This window comes from Bos mutus, chromosome 5, assembly GCF_027580195.1.
Source record: "Bos mutus isolate GX-2022 chromosome 5, NWIPB_WYAK_1.1, whole genome shotgun sequence".
NCBI lineage: Eukaryota > Metazoa > Chordata > Mammalia > Artiodactyla > Bovidae > Bos > Bos mutus.
Window position 1 is genome coordinate 24325478 of NC_091621.1, and position 13897 is coordinate 24339374.

At 40.4% G+C, this 13897-nt stretch overlaps 1 long non-coding RNA gene across 1 annotated transcript in view; it reads right to left on the bottom strand.

Annotated features, from left to right (window-relative positions):
* Positions 1-13379, bottom strand: part of LOC138987913 (uncharacterized) — an 82071-nt gene extending 68692 nt beyond the window's left edge. The window contains exon 1 of the long non-coding RNA XR_011464201.1: positions 13119-13379. This is a non-coding gene — a long non-coding RNA (uncharacterized lncRNA). The remainder of the gene's footprint in view (positions 1-13118) is intronic.
* Between the last annotated feature and the right edge of the window lie 518 nt (positions 13380-13897).

Sequence of the window (13897 nt, forward strand, 5' to 3'; positions counted from 1 at the left end):
TAAATCAGAGCTCGCTCCTTCTCTCTTTTGAAAAATATTCTTGTTCAGAAGTCGCTGCTATTAACTGTGGAGAGCCCGTGTGCATGCAGACAACTTGACTAACCTGATTTTAGGTTGATGTGTTTCCTGTTTTTCTAGAGCCATTTACTCATTGAACCTTTGCTGCAGTCAATGAGATTGAGCTCTTATCAGAATGCTATCTCATACCCTACCCTGCAATAGCTGATAAAGTGCTACAACTTCTAATACTGTGTCAGCTGTGTGCTGCTCCTTTCCAACTCCTATGTGCGTAAACTGCAGATACTCTTGTTGCCTTTTGAGAGCCATGCAGATAAAAGATGACTTGCAGACAGTCGGGGTACTGGATGTGCCAGCACAACACAAAAGGAGAAGAAATAAGAACCATCCTCCATTTCTCACTACCCGCCTACACACACACAAAACTGTATGTATAATACCAAGGTCACCTTTGCAGAAACTCTTTCAGCTTTGCTCACAGGAGAATGATCAGTGAAAACTTCCCTCTGTAGCAGAAAGGGAACATACAACATTGACATTTCTCGTGCCAACACAACCTGTTAGGATATTTTGAAAGATGTCAATGTTCAAATTTGTAATAAACATACAGATACCAACACACCCTCTTGCCTTTAGTTAGGAAATGCCTTTAAAATGCAGATACAGCCATGCTGCTTGATGGAAAATTATCAACTCGTTTCTTTTCTTTTTCTTCCTAAGGGTTTCAAGACCGTTTAGATAAAGTCTAACAACACTTTGAAGATGAAAGTTTGATTTTTTGTTTAAATGGAGACTATTAAGAAAGGAAGCTATATGAAGTGTATGTGTTAGACTAATTAACTGTAGTCCCTTTCTGCATCAGGACCCATCAATCTTAAGACAGTTGGTACCTGGTATGGGGTGTGCAAGGCCTGAGAGAGCAAGAGATGCCGGAAATGTGTCTTTAAATGCAATTAGGACAAAAAATCTAATGAATTCTGAAGGTGTTTTTCTCTTCTTATGACACCAACTCGGAGGTATGAAAATGTCCTGATGTCAAGAATTCTAAGTGAAAATATAACTAATTGGACTTCTAACTTTAGACCTGATTATCTAGCAAAAGCTAATATACATATATTATCCTACCATACTGTAAAAGCTCGACGTTTAAAACCACCACTTTATGGGATGCGGATTCACATGAAAGGATGCTTCACCTCATTGAAAGCTTTTCTTAATGACCAACAACGTTGAGATGGTTAGATAGCATCACCGACTCAATGGACATGAATTTGAGCAAACTCTGGGAGATAGTGAACAACAGAGGAGCCTGGCATGCGGCAGTCCATGGGGTCGCAAAGAGTCGGACATGGCTTAGTGACTGAACAATAGCATGATGACCAATAACTCATCAGAGTGCTAAATGTTAAGAGATCCCGTCTATGAAAATTTAATTGTATATGAAGGTGATAATCCTTGAAATGATGAAAGCAAAAAAGACCTATCTCAGTTTTTAAAGATCACTAATTCTACATAACTTCTGAAGGGTATCAATTCTATTTTAAAAATAGTACAGCTATAAAGGTTCCCTGGGAAATAAATGAACTGAAACAGCTTGAACAGAGCTATTGATGATAGGGAAGAAGGGTTACATTTGACACAGAAAGGTTTAACCCAGGAAAGTGCTGATGAAAATGGCCCCTGGAATTTACGAATCAAATCCAGAGATGTGAGGAAGAATGGAGTACCTTGTTTAAGATTGAATGGTGACTGATTGGTCTTAAAGGATCCTTTTGCCAGCAGTCTACACTGTTTAATTGGGTGATTATATTCTAGAGGCAGGCTTCCCTCATAGCTTAGTCAGTAAAGAATCTGCCTGCAATGCAGGAGACCTGGGTTTGATCCCTGGGTCAGTAAGATCCCCTGAAGAAAGAAGTGGCAACCCACTCCAGTATTCTTGCCTGGAGAATCCCATGGACAGAGGAGACTGGCAGGCTACAGTCCATGGGGTCGCAAAAGTCAGACATGACTTAGAGACTAAACCACCACCACCATTCTAGAGGATGATAACACTCCCAAATGGCAATATGGCATTGGAAGTTGGACTATGGGTTAATATAGGATGTGACTTGCCATGGATGGGCTCTACCTGAAGCAGGATATTTTGTCTCCAACGTTTATCATTAGTTGTTTGAACCTTTAATGAACTGCTAACGAAGATAGGTTTATAAAAAATTAGAAGGCCAACATAGTAGAGCAGGGACTTCCCTAGTGGCTCAGATGGTAAAGAATCTGCCTACAATACAGGAGACCTGGGTTCGATCCCTGGGTTGGGAAGATACCCTGGAGAAGGAAATGTCTACCCACTCCAATATTCTTGCCTGGAGAATCCCATGGACAGAGGAGCCTGGCAGGCTATAGTCCATGGGATCGCAAAGGGTCAGACATGACTGAGCAGCTAACACTTTCACTTAATGGGTGCTAATAATCAGTATGGCAGCCGCCAGGAGTGTTCAGGAGGTTGCATAGTAGAGTAATTCCAGACTATTCAAAGGAATTTTTCTCCATTTTTCTGGTTGATTAACCAGATGTGTCTGGATATGTATTTTATTCAATTTCTAAATAATACTATTAATAAAAATAATTAACACAATTTAAAATCAACAAGTAGAAAGATATTTAGTAAAATCTAGAGTTACAAAATTTGTCCCAGGCATGTTGTATTTATTGAAGTAATTCCCACACCCTCCACAGCAAAAACTGGAATCCATAGAATTACTATGATCAAAGAGCTGATTGATAACTCACATTTTGTAAATATCGGTCCAAAGAAGAAAGAATTAATCTCCATAAAAATTTAAATGAAATTTTAAATGGAAAAAAGTAACTGGAAATGGTTTAACTAATTAAGGAAAATTACTGCAGAAAATGCCTTTTTGACAAAAATTCATTAATGCTGTTACCATTTTCATTTAAAGGCTTATTTTAAAAAAATAATTTTAGCCTCAAAACATCCTCAGAGTCAAAGCAGTGAGAACTGGACATGCTGTGACCCCTCAGCTCATCATATGGAAGTCGAATGATGCTGTTTTACTGTCAGCTTTTGCATGCCTTGTTCCCTATACCTGGAATTCCTTTCTCTGTTTCATATTCTAGGACTCAAGACTTCTCCTGTAAGACTCAACTTACAAACATCGCCTTCAGATTAGTGCTCCCTGACCTCCAGACAGAATTAGATACTTTTACCTTTTACCCTCCCTTAGGGACCTTTTATGAATATTCTATGATGTTGCTGTAATTCCTTGTTTACACTGCTATTTCACGCACTGGATTCTGGCTCTGTCTAGGATATGGCTCATGTTTTAGTTCTTTTGTTATTAAATCTCTGACATAAAATAGATGTGTAATGAATTAATGCTGAACAAATGAGTGAGGTCTCCATGCCACCCGTACATTCATTCCTCTCATTTTTTATTTTGAAACAAAATCATGAACTCTGTATGGCAACTTTAAAGATGTATTAAGAAAAAGTTCTTTGCTATAAATTCAGATCAATACTAAACATGTAGTTTTGTGATCTCGCTCTCAGCAACACCTCCCTCCTTTACATCTCTTCCTTATCCACAACCAAGAAAAGCAGTGTATTTATAGGAGAGAACTCAGGACTGAGATGGCCAGTTTTGGAACTCCTGGCCATGGGTGTTGTTGGGAGCATCCCTAGAGTGTGGGAGCAGTTTCTGGGAGGTCCAGAGGTTAGGTCAGCCAAGGGCTTTTTCTTTCCATCCATCCTCAATTTGACTTTGGGTTCAGCTGAATATGGTTAAAGGATTAATTGCCCATCATCTTGTTCCCTAAATTAAGAGTCATTGTGGTAAGAACCAAGCATAGCAATATGCACCAACCACAAAGAAATAAATTACTTCGTAAGTTTCAAAAGATTTTCACCAAATTACTGCTCTGTGCAAATGATGTTGGGGGGGAAAAGTTTGAGAAGCATTTTCTTTTGTGACTGTAATAAGGTATGTGTACCCCTGCTGAGATATGAGTCACATCCCCTGTGATAGGAAACTGTGGCTAGTTTTTGTGGGTTTGGGGTTTCATACTAAATTTTCAGTGCCTCATGTTTCCTATGACTGATGGATGGATCATCACCTGACTCATAGAATCTTTTGCTATGGATCACCATAGTGTAGCTTTTCAAATTCAGTAATGTGGCACCCAGATGCTCAGAGTTTTAATATGGAGGGAGAAACACTGGGAATATGCAATCAGTGCTTTGAAATGGACTTAACTGAGATCACTTCTTTCCAGCCTTTGGCAGGATTACAATTAAACTGGTCTAGACTCATTTGTGATTCTTATTTTTAAAAGACCTACAATGCCCACTTTTTCGTCTAAGTAAAGTAGACATCTTAGTCCATTGAGGTTGCTGTAACAAAATACCATAGACTGGGAAGCTTATAAACAGAAATTCATTTCTCAGAGTTCTGGAGGCTGACAAGCCCAAGATGAAGGCACCAGCAGATTCAATGTCTGGTGAGAATCTGCTTCTTGGTTGATAAATACCCACCTTCTTCCTATAACACCATGTGGCAGGGTGAGAGAGCTTACTTGGGGCTCTTTTATAAGGACACTCATACTATTTGTGAGGGCTCCACACTCATGACCTAATCACCTCCTGAGAGCCCCACCTTCAAATACCATCCAATCACTGGGATTAGATTTCAACATATAAATTTGGAGGACACAAATATTCAGACAATAGCAGTCAGGATACAATAACATCTGAGGGTTTTTTTCCCCAGATTAAGGTCATGCCACCATCCTCAACTTCAGTATTCCTAAAGGCAAATCTTTATTTATTCATTCATTCAATGAATACTTATTGGATAAATAAGTGTGTCCCACTTATTGAGACAGAGAGAGGAATTAAGATGAGGCCCCTGACCTCAAGAAGCTTAAAGATGAGGGGTGGGAAACATACAATTAAATATGGCACGTGCCATGACAGGCAAGGTCACGGAGTACACCAAACGGGTAAATGATGGACCTACAAAAAGGCATGTCTGGAGGCAAGACGTCAGGGCAGAAGATGGCTATGAAAAGGTCAGTTAAGCTTGAGAAAAATGCAGATTGTGAGCAGTACCAGGGAACGTGTAAGGTATGCAATCAGGGAGAGAAGCCAGGAGCTGGATCTTAAAGAGCTCCATGACGACTTTCTATGGTGCCCAGGAGGAGCCCTGAAAGTTTTCAGCAGAGGGGTGACAGGAGACCATATGCAGAGGTGCTTAGGAGAGATTAGAAGAGGGCAAAGGAAGGTTGTAAGTAAGCAGATTCATTAGGAGCCTTATCTTGATAACCCAAAGGGAAAGGGCATTGAGCCGGAATGAAAGTAAGCTCAGTGGGAACAGAGAGTAAGTAAAGGAACTAGAAGAGGGACTTCCCTGGTGGGAAGTCTAGTGGTTAAGAATTCGTCTTGTAGGGGATGCAGGTTCGATCCCTAGTCAGGTAACTAAGATACGACGTGCAGCGGGCTACAAAGCCCATGTCCTGCAACTACTGAAGTGCCCCCAACAAAAGATCTCACATGATGCAAGTAAGATCTGAAGCAGCCAAACAAACAAATACAAATTTTTTAGAAAAGAAAATAGAGAAAAAGTTTAAGAAGTAAGAGAATCAGTCTATCTGGTTATCCAGACACCTATGGTCTGATCAGGGAATGATTTATTCTGGGAAGAGCTTTCTAAATTAAGTAGCCTGTCTGAGAGGCATTTCTCTGTTAAAACCTTCTTGAGTCCTGGTGGTACCATTTGAATTGTGGGCACACTTAGATTCAGAGAGAGAACTGGAAATAAAAAGCATTGATTAAAGAAGAATCTGATCACTTTTGGCACTAAGAGAGCATAGTCACCGAGTTGAGTAGGAAAGTGCTAGCTATTCATTTATAATTCTGGCCTCTGATTAAAATTTGTGAGTGAGGATATTCTTCTCTGTCTCCCTTGGGCTGTAACTTGGCAATATTTAATTTTGATCAGCTATTTTCATTTTTGATTGAGACAACTTTTGCTGGAAGCTTTGTCTGTAGTAAATAAACTCTGTGATTCCTCACCAAAAAAAAAAAAAAAAAGAAAGAAAATAGAAGAGGCAGAGCCTGGGGATGGACTCTGGGCTGTGGCTTAGGGTCCTGATGATCAGACTCTTGTTGTTGGAGCCCAATCCCCTGCCCCACCCCAAGGGCACAATCCTTGGTCCTTTTCTTTTTTCTCTAGATACCCTCACACTCATGTCAGTCTCAACCAACCTGTGATGATACCCAAATTCATAATGCCAACTCACACTTCTCTGAACTCTAGACCTGAATATTCAATGAATATCTTCACTTGGATGTTTAGTGAGGATAGCAAACTTAACGAGCTCCAATCTGAATGTGAGCCCTCCCTTGAGACCTCTTTTACCTGCAGTCTTCTCCATTCTGGGGAATAGCAATTTCATTGTTGGTTTCATGGATCCAAAACTTTGATGTTACTAATTCTTGGTTATTTGTATTTACTTCACATTTAGTCTATCAGCACATCCATGTGGCTTTAACTTCAAAATTTATGAAGAACCTGACCACTTTTGAGCACCTCCACTGCTACCATCCTGATCTAAGGAATCACCATTTTCCTCTTGGATCTTAAAATAACTTCCTAACCTGTGTCCCTGCTTCTTCCCCTGCCCCCTGCACGCTGTTCCCTATGTAGCAGCCAGAAGAATAAAACTACCCTGCAAGCTTTTTATTTGAAACTTGTCAAGCATACAGAAAAATTTTTTAAACAATCAAGTATAAAATGTCTTATATATATATTTTTTTCCTGATCTAGGATCTCATCATATTCATGAATTCATTTGTTATATCTTTTCAGTGTCTCTTACTATAGATCCATCCCCTTGCTTTTTAAAATGACATTCACTTTTCTATATAGGGTCTCACACATTCTAAATTTGTGAGTTTCCTCACAGATGATGTCATGTATTTCATATTGCATCATATCAAGAAGTAGATAATGTCAGGTTGTCCACATATTATTTAGTGATGCTGCTTGATCACCTGGTTAATGTGGTGGCCTGCCAGAATTTTCCATGGTGAAGGTAAATTTTCTTCTATGTAATTAGTAAAAAATTGTAGGGCAATATTTTGGCACCTTCCAAATATCTTATCCACAACAGCATTTTACCCACTGGTTTTAGGATCTATTAATAACTGTTCCTACATTATTTAATACACTAGAAGTTGGAAAGCAGTGATTTCAAAATACTCCCACTCTCTTTTTTTAGCAGACATTTTAGTAAAAAATTTTCTTTCCCTGTTTTCCCTTTTTCTTCATCCCTGACTCCTCTTCTTGTCCTTCCCTTCCTCCTCTTTTTCCTTCTGGCCCTCCTCCTCGTACTTCTCTCTCTTCTTTTGACTTTCACAGTAGACTCATAGATTCTTTTTCATTCAATGTATTATAATCAGCTACCATGGAGTCATTAAAAATATGTATCAGTAAAAATATTACTCTTCTACTTGACTGAAACCACACTGATGACTTCTTGTGTCACTCAAGAGTAAAAGACAAAGTCCTTACCATGACCTACAAGGCCCTGCATGATTGAGTCCCAGTTTTTCTGTGGCCTCATCCCCCTCTGCTCACAGACCCAGTCATCTGGCCTCCTGACTACTCCTCCAACAAGGATGCTCCTGCCTCGAGGTCTTTGGCCCCACCGTTCCCTCTCTTTGTAATGCCCCTATCCCAGATATTCACTTGGTTTTGTTCCTTACATCTTTTCTCAAAGTCATCGGACCACATTTTTTAAAAAATTTAAAGCCCACACTCCCCATTCACCTGACTTTCTCTATCAGTCTTACTACCTTCTTAGATTTATTTTTAGTCTGCCCCCCATTTATTTTATTTTGTATTTATTCATTTACTTGGCTGTGCCAGGTCTTGGTTGTGGTATGTGGGATCTAGTTCCCTCCAGTTCTCTGACCAGAGGCCCCCTACACCGGAAGCATGGAATCTTAGCCACTGGACCCCCAGGGAAGTTCCACCCCGCCCCCCACCTCCGCCCTACCCACTAGAATTTAAGTTCCTTGAGGGCAGGGAATTTTCCCTATTTTACACACTGCTGGGTTCCAGTGGCTGGAATACTACCTCTTTGAACATGTTGAGAGTGAGTGAATGTATCGATTGGATGAGAGGCTGAAGGAAGGGGAGATGCCCATCTTCCAGGTTTGGTGATTTGCGATGACAATGCTCTACTCCCTGAGCCAGGGAGCACAGAACAAGGAGTGCACTGGGGGAAGAAACTTTGACAACGTTGAGTTTCATGTGCCTGTGAGATAGCCATGTGGAAAAACCCAGTGGGAAGTCAACTAGACCTGGATTTAGTGGATAGACTGCATATGAAGTCGTTTCCAAACACATAAGGCAGAGTCATGTCTTAATTCATTTTAAATGAATTGAACATTACTGAATTGAATTAATATGAATGGAAAAGCTCAGAATCTTTCACCTCCCAATCTGGCGTGCCAACCAAGCGTGGGAAGGGAGCTATTAACACTTTCCTGAGTCTGCTAGGGTTAGAGCTGCTCAACTCAAAGACAGCACTAAACACCTGGTAATAGTTCTAACGGTTTGTCAACAAAGCTGGACCTATTAGTCTTCTAGGGTGATAACTGTTTCTAGTAGTCTAAAGACTTTGTTAGAAACACCTGCATCCTGTATAGAGCAATTAGTAGTTTAAAAGTGTGGTTTTGCTGTTGATCTATTCGTGTGGCAACCTTTGCAATTCCTTTAGTCAAAGGATAAGAAAGGCAACATCAAAAACCCTTTCTTTCATTAGGTACTAATCTTTTCTCTTCCTTCCTGCACCTTCTTAATTCTTTGAAGCCTTGGGAAAGTCTACTAGAGATGATGAGCTATAAGAATGCAGGAAGAGTTTACCTTATGTGGTGTTTAGAATAGCGCCTAGCTTAAACTAGGTGCTCAGTAAATTTTACTCAGTTGTGTATTAACATCCAGTTTCTTGATTTCTGAACTAGCACCCATATCTCTGTTATACCCCCAAAGCTCAACCCTCCCCCTCTCTCATCAAAGACCTGAGCCCCACGAACAGTCTTCATAGTTAAAAATAAAGGTTACTATGAGAAAGGGCAAAGTCAACAGCATCACAGCCAGTGTGGAAATTGTCCACTGCACCTTGGGATGTGAGGGGAAACTTAAGTGCATTCCAATATCATAAGACTGGACACACACCAGTGAATGGGAATATGAGTCTGGATACTCATGGAGAATTTCCATATTAGCATAGCTTATAAATCCTGCCCACAGGGTGGGTCATTCCATTATAAACGCCTCAAAGTCTTTTATATTCCTTTTGAGTGGTGGTGCCTAAAGTAGATGTTGTCATTCATGTCTTAAGGAAAAAGAGATCAAAGTGAAATTATGGGCATATATTTCAGCAATTTCAGAAGCTTTTGTCATTATTTATGACACTGATCATACTGATGGCGAGCTGACCTGCAGGGCTTTGTGATAGCAGTGTTACTAAGTGAACTATAAATCAGAGAGCCCTCCCTTCCCCTTTAGATACAAGAAAATAATTACCAATAGAATCCTTACTGGTCAGCATTAAGGTCAAAAGTAAGTGTATATTTAACTTGTCCATTGCTTTTATGACTCTTTTTCTAAAATAGAAAGTGGCGATATAGTTAAGAAGGCAGCTGACATTAAGAGCACTTTTTAGAGTAACAATAACAAGATGGCTAGATCATCAAACACAACAGAGTAAAGCACAGAAATTCACTTCAGTGAAACTGGAAATTAACAGTGTTTTAAAACTCCGTGCTGGTAGGGACTCTTACTATTGTGACCTTTCCTAGGGATTTGATTTTCAGGGTCATCTATGCTTTTCTTTTAAAATTCTGCACAGAGTAGATTTCACATGTAGCAATTACTAACAGAAAATATGTAGGTCCATGGATGCCATCCTTTCAACTAAAGGCACAAATTTACTAATCTATAGGTTAAATTCAACAGTAAGAAATTCTCATAATGGACTTGCATGAAGTTATAAAGCAGGAAAGAATTAAGAAATCAAATATTTCTAAATAACTTAATAAAATCAAATGTCTAAAACAATAAAAGCCAAAGATCAAACAAAATATAGACTATCCAGCTATCATTTTTATTTAGATATGCAAGATTAGCAGAATTGAAAATGGCTAAATAACCCCTCTCAAGTTGGGTGGTGACTATTTTTAAAGATAGAATTTTAATTACTTTCAATTCATTAGCCATTTCCATTCATATAGTTCAGAATTCCACAGATGCCCCAGCACTTGAAGTTTAAGTCATTGACATAGAGGTGGCAACTCCTGGAGACATCCCATCTGCTTCCAATAAGAAACTTGATATTCCTTAGGATTTATGGGTGGTGGGAGGAGGTTGCCTAAAGTGGGGTTGCAGAAACAGCCGGAAAAGCCTTGTAGGTGAAGCCCATATTTCTTTGACTGTCTGTAGTTTTCCATTTGTATCTAGAATCTCAACAATATGTGTAGAGCAGTTTCTTTGCCCAAAGATAGCCAAATTATAGACTTCTGATAAATCTAGTGTACATGTCTATAAACACATATTTTGGAGAGATGGGTAGGAATGGGGGAAGGGACACATCTGATGAGAGGTTGAAAACAGTTTTAGTTTTAAGCTCATTTGCACTCATATAACAGTTCCTAACAACAACAACAACAATAATAATTTATATACCCCAGTGACTGTCCAGTTTAACTCTTTTCTTCCATCCTCTTCCTGGAATCTGAAATGGTTTCACCTGGTCTCCATAGAGAACCGACCTGGAAGTCGTTATATATGAAGATGCAGCAGCCACCTTGTAACCAAGAGGAAAAGGCCAAAAGATCAAAAACTTTGGCCTTTACATTTTAGAGGCACTAAACCGAGGCCAGTAGTCACATCTCTCCAAACTCCTTAAGATATTAGAAAAATAATCTTCTAGTTGTTTAAGCCAGTGTTGGCTGCTGCTGCTGCTGCTAAGTTGCTTCAGTCGTGTCTGACTCTGTGTGACCCCATAGACGGCAGCCCACCAGGCTCCCCAGTCCCCAGGATTCTCCAGGCAAGAACACTGGAGTGGGTTGCCATTGCCTTCTCCAAGTGTTGGTTGAATCTTTTATTATTGGCAGCAAAACACATCTCCAACAGAACACATCCAGACTCAGCTTAACCTGACACTCTCAAAACCATGACACATTTGGAACTTGGAGTGATCACTGTAGGTTTTAAAAAGTAGGCCTAAATCTCACCAGGTGAATTTGACCAAAAAAAAAAAAAAAAAATCCATCAGCAAAAGGTCTACAAGGAACAAAAGGTAGGGTCTGCCTCCCATTCTCCCTGCAGCACTTTTTCTTACTGCTTGTGCACTCCACCCCCAACTCCATTACAAATCCATCATGACTCTTCCAAAATCTTGATTTTAAACACTGAATCCCTACCTCCTACTCACTGACTCTGATGCCTTCCACTGCAACAATTTTCTGCTTTGGTGACCCCACCTTCTTTTTACTGTTCTTTTATCCTACAACTGTCACACTATTCACGATCCTTCGTATCTTCACCTCCTTTTTAAAATTCAATTTAGATTTCACTGTGTATCCTTGTAAACACCCTCAACTCCCTTTGTTCTCTTTTCTTCGTCCTACTCTTCTGGTTAAAATAAAGCAAAGCAAAAGGAAACACAAAAAAACACAAACAAACCAAAAAAACCTCAATACAACCTTACTTATCCTAATCTCAAACCTAATTCTCTTCTACCTCTGTGAACGAACAACATTGCCAGATGAGATCCGGCCAACAGAATTTATTTAGAAATCATGACCCCACATCCCAAATCCCCAAATCACTGCCCAATGGTTCTAAACTATCTGCTCTGTAACTTTCTTCCTTGCTCTTTGAGTAAACATTTCTTTTGACCATGCAGCACGTGGGATCTTAGTTCCCCCAATAGGGATGGAACTTGTGCTCCCGGTGTTGGGAGCATGGGAGTCTTAACCATTGGATTACCAGGGAAGTCTCCCAATTAACACTTAATACTTTCTCCTGTTGCCTTAAAAGCAACTCCCTAGCATTCTGATTGGTCAACTAGGCATTTATACACTTATCCACTTCTTTAAGCATTTTCCCCTGCTTTTACAGAAAAATCATCTTTACACCTAAAACAAGGTAAGAAGTCCTTTCATTTGTACTCTGATACATCTCCTCTGGAAGGAAATGGCAACCCACTCTAGCACTCTTGCCTGGGAGATCCCATGGACAGAGTAGCCTGGCTGGCATGCAGTCCATGGGGTCGCAAGAGTCTGGACATAACTTGGCAACTAAACCACCACCACCATCTCCTCTCCCTTTCCTAGGGACATTTCTTGACCAGCTATTTCAGCAATCTCTTTCTCTTTACTGAATCGTTTTTATAGGGACATGTTAGCATCATCCTTTGACAACCTTTCATTCAACTATTCAACTGTTGCCCCTTTTCTCTGTTTCCTTTCAGAGCAGACTTTCTCAAAAGATCTCTAAACATACTCTCAGTGTGAATCATTTCCCATCATTCAGTCTTCAATGCATTCTAATCTAGCTTCCATTTCCACCTCTCTGCTAAAACTTCCCTGGTTGTCATCACCAATGGCTTCCATATTGCTAAGTCCATGCTCCTAAGACATTCAGAAGCACTGAGCACAGTCGACCATTCTCTCTCCCTTGTGAAATAATCTCCACTTCCAGCTTCTATCATACCACACTCTCCTGAATTTCCTCCCTGCCACTCCCAACTTGTTACTTCTTTTCATGCTCTTTAGCTAGAATCGCATCTGTTATGCTTGTGTTCAGTCATATCTGGCTCTTTGCAGCCCCATGGACTGAAGACTGCCAGGCACCTCTGTTCATGGAATTTTCCAGGCAAGAATAGTAGAGTGGGTTGCCATTTCCTACTTCAGGGGATCTTCCCAACCCAGGGATCGAACCCCCATCTCTTGTGTCTCCCACGTGGACAGGCGGGTTCTTTACCACTCGTACCACCATTTGTTACTTTACCTCTAATGTTGAAACATCTCAAGTTTTGGTCTTCAGCCTTCTCTGTTTATGCTTCATCTCAAAGGAAATGTAGCTTTGAATGTCATCTTCATGTGGCTGATTTTCAAATATTTATCTCCAACTTCCCTTGAGCTCCTGATACTTATAGTCAACTTCCTGCGTGACAGCTCCACCAGGTATCTAATAGGGATGTCAAACTCTTAATGTGAGCAAAATGAATCTCCCACTGCTGGATATACATTGTCCTTCTTGCTTCCCTGGATAAATGCACTCTGAACCTTTCACTTTCTTGTGTCACTCCATTCAGTAATCACATTCCCAGGAGGAAAAATAGGAGAGTCATAGTTTGGCTCTCGTTCCCACTCCTTGGCAAACCAAGTACTGGTCCTGCCAATCCTGCATGTGACGGTCACTGGGTGATTTCCCAAGTGGAAATGGAGGTGCTTATACCGGAAAAAAAGCAGCTAGATGCTGGGCAGGCAAAAACAACAGCTGTCCACAGTACATCATCATGCACAGCTGGTAGGAGCTGTTGACACCAAAACATTGGCCTCATGACAAGAACAGTCCTCAGGTTGATATTCTATGTTTCTTGAAGTTATTTGGTGATGGCTGTCTTGCTAGTGGGTTGTACAAATTTCCCCGTGTGAGAATTTTCTCACAAAATCCCAGAAGGCAGACAGTAGGGCCTTATGCAGTGTGAACACTGCCAGCCGGCGATGTAACCTTCACTCATTACACATCATCCTGTGTTTGTTCCTGTTTGCCCAGGGGTCAGG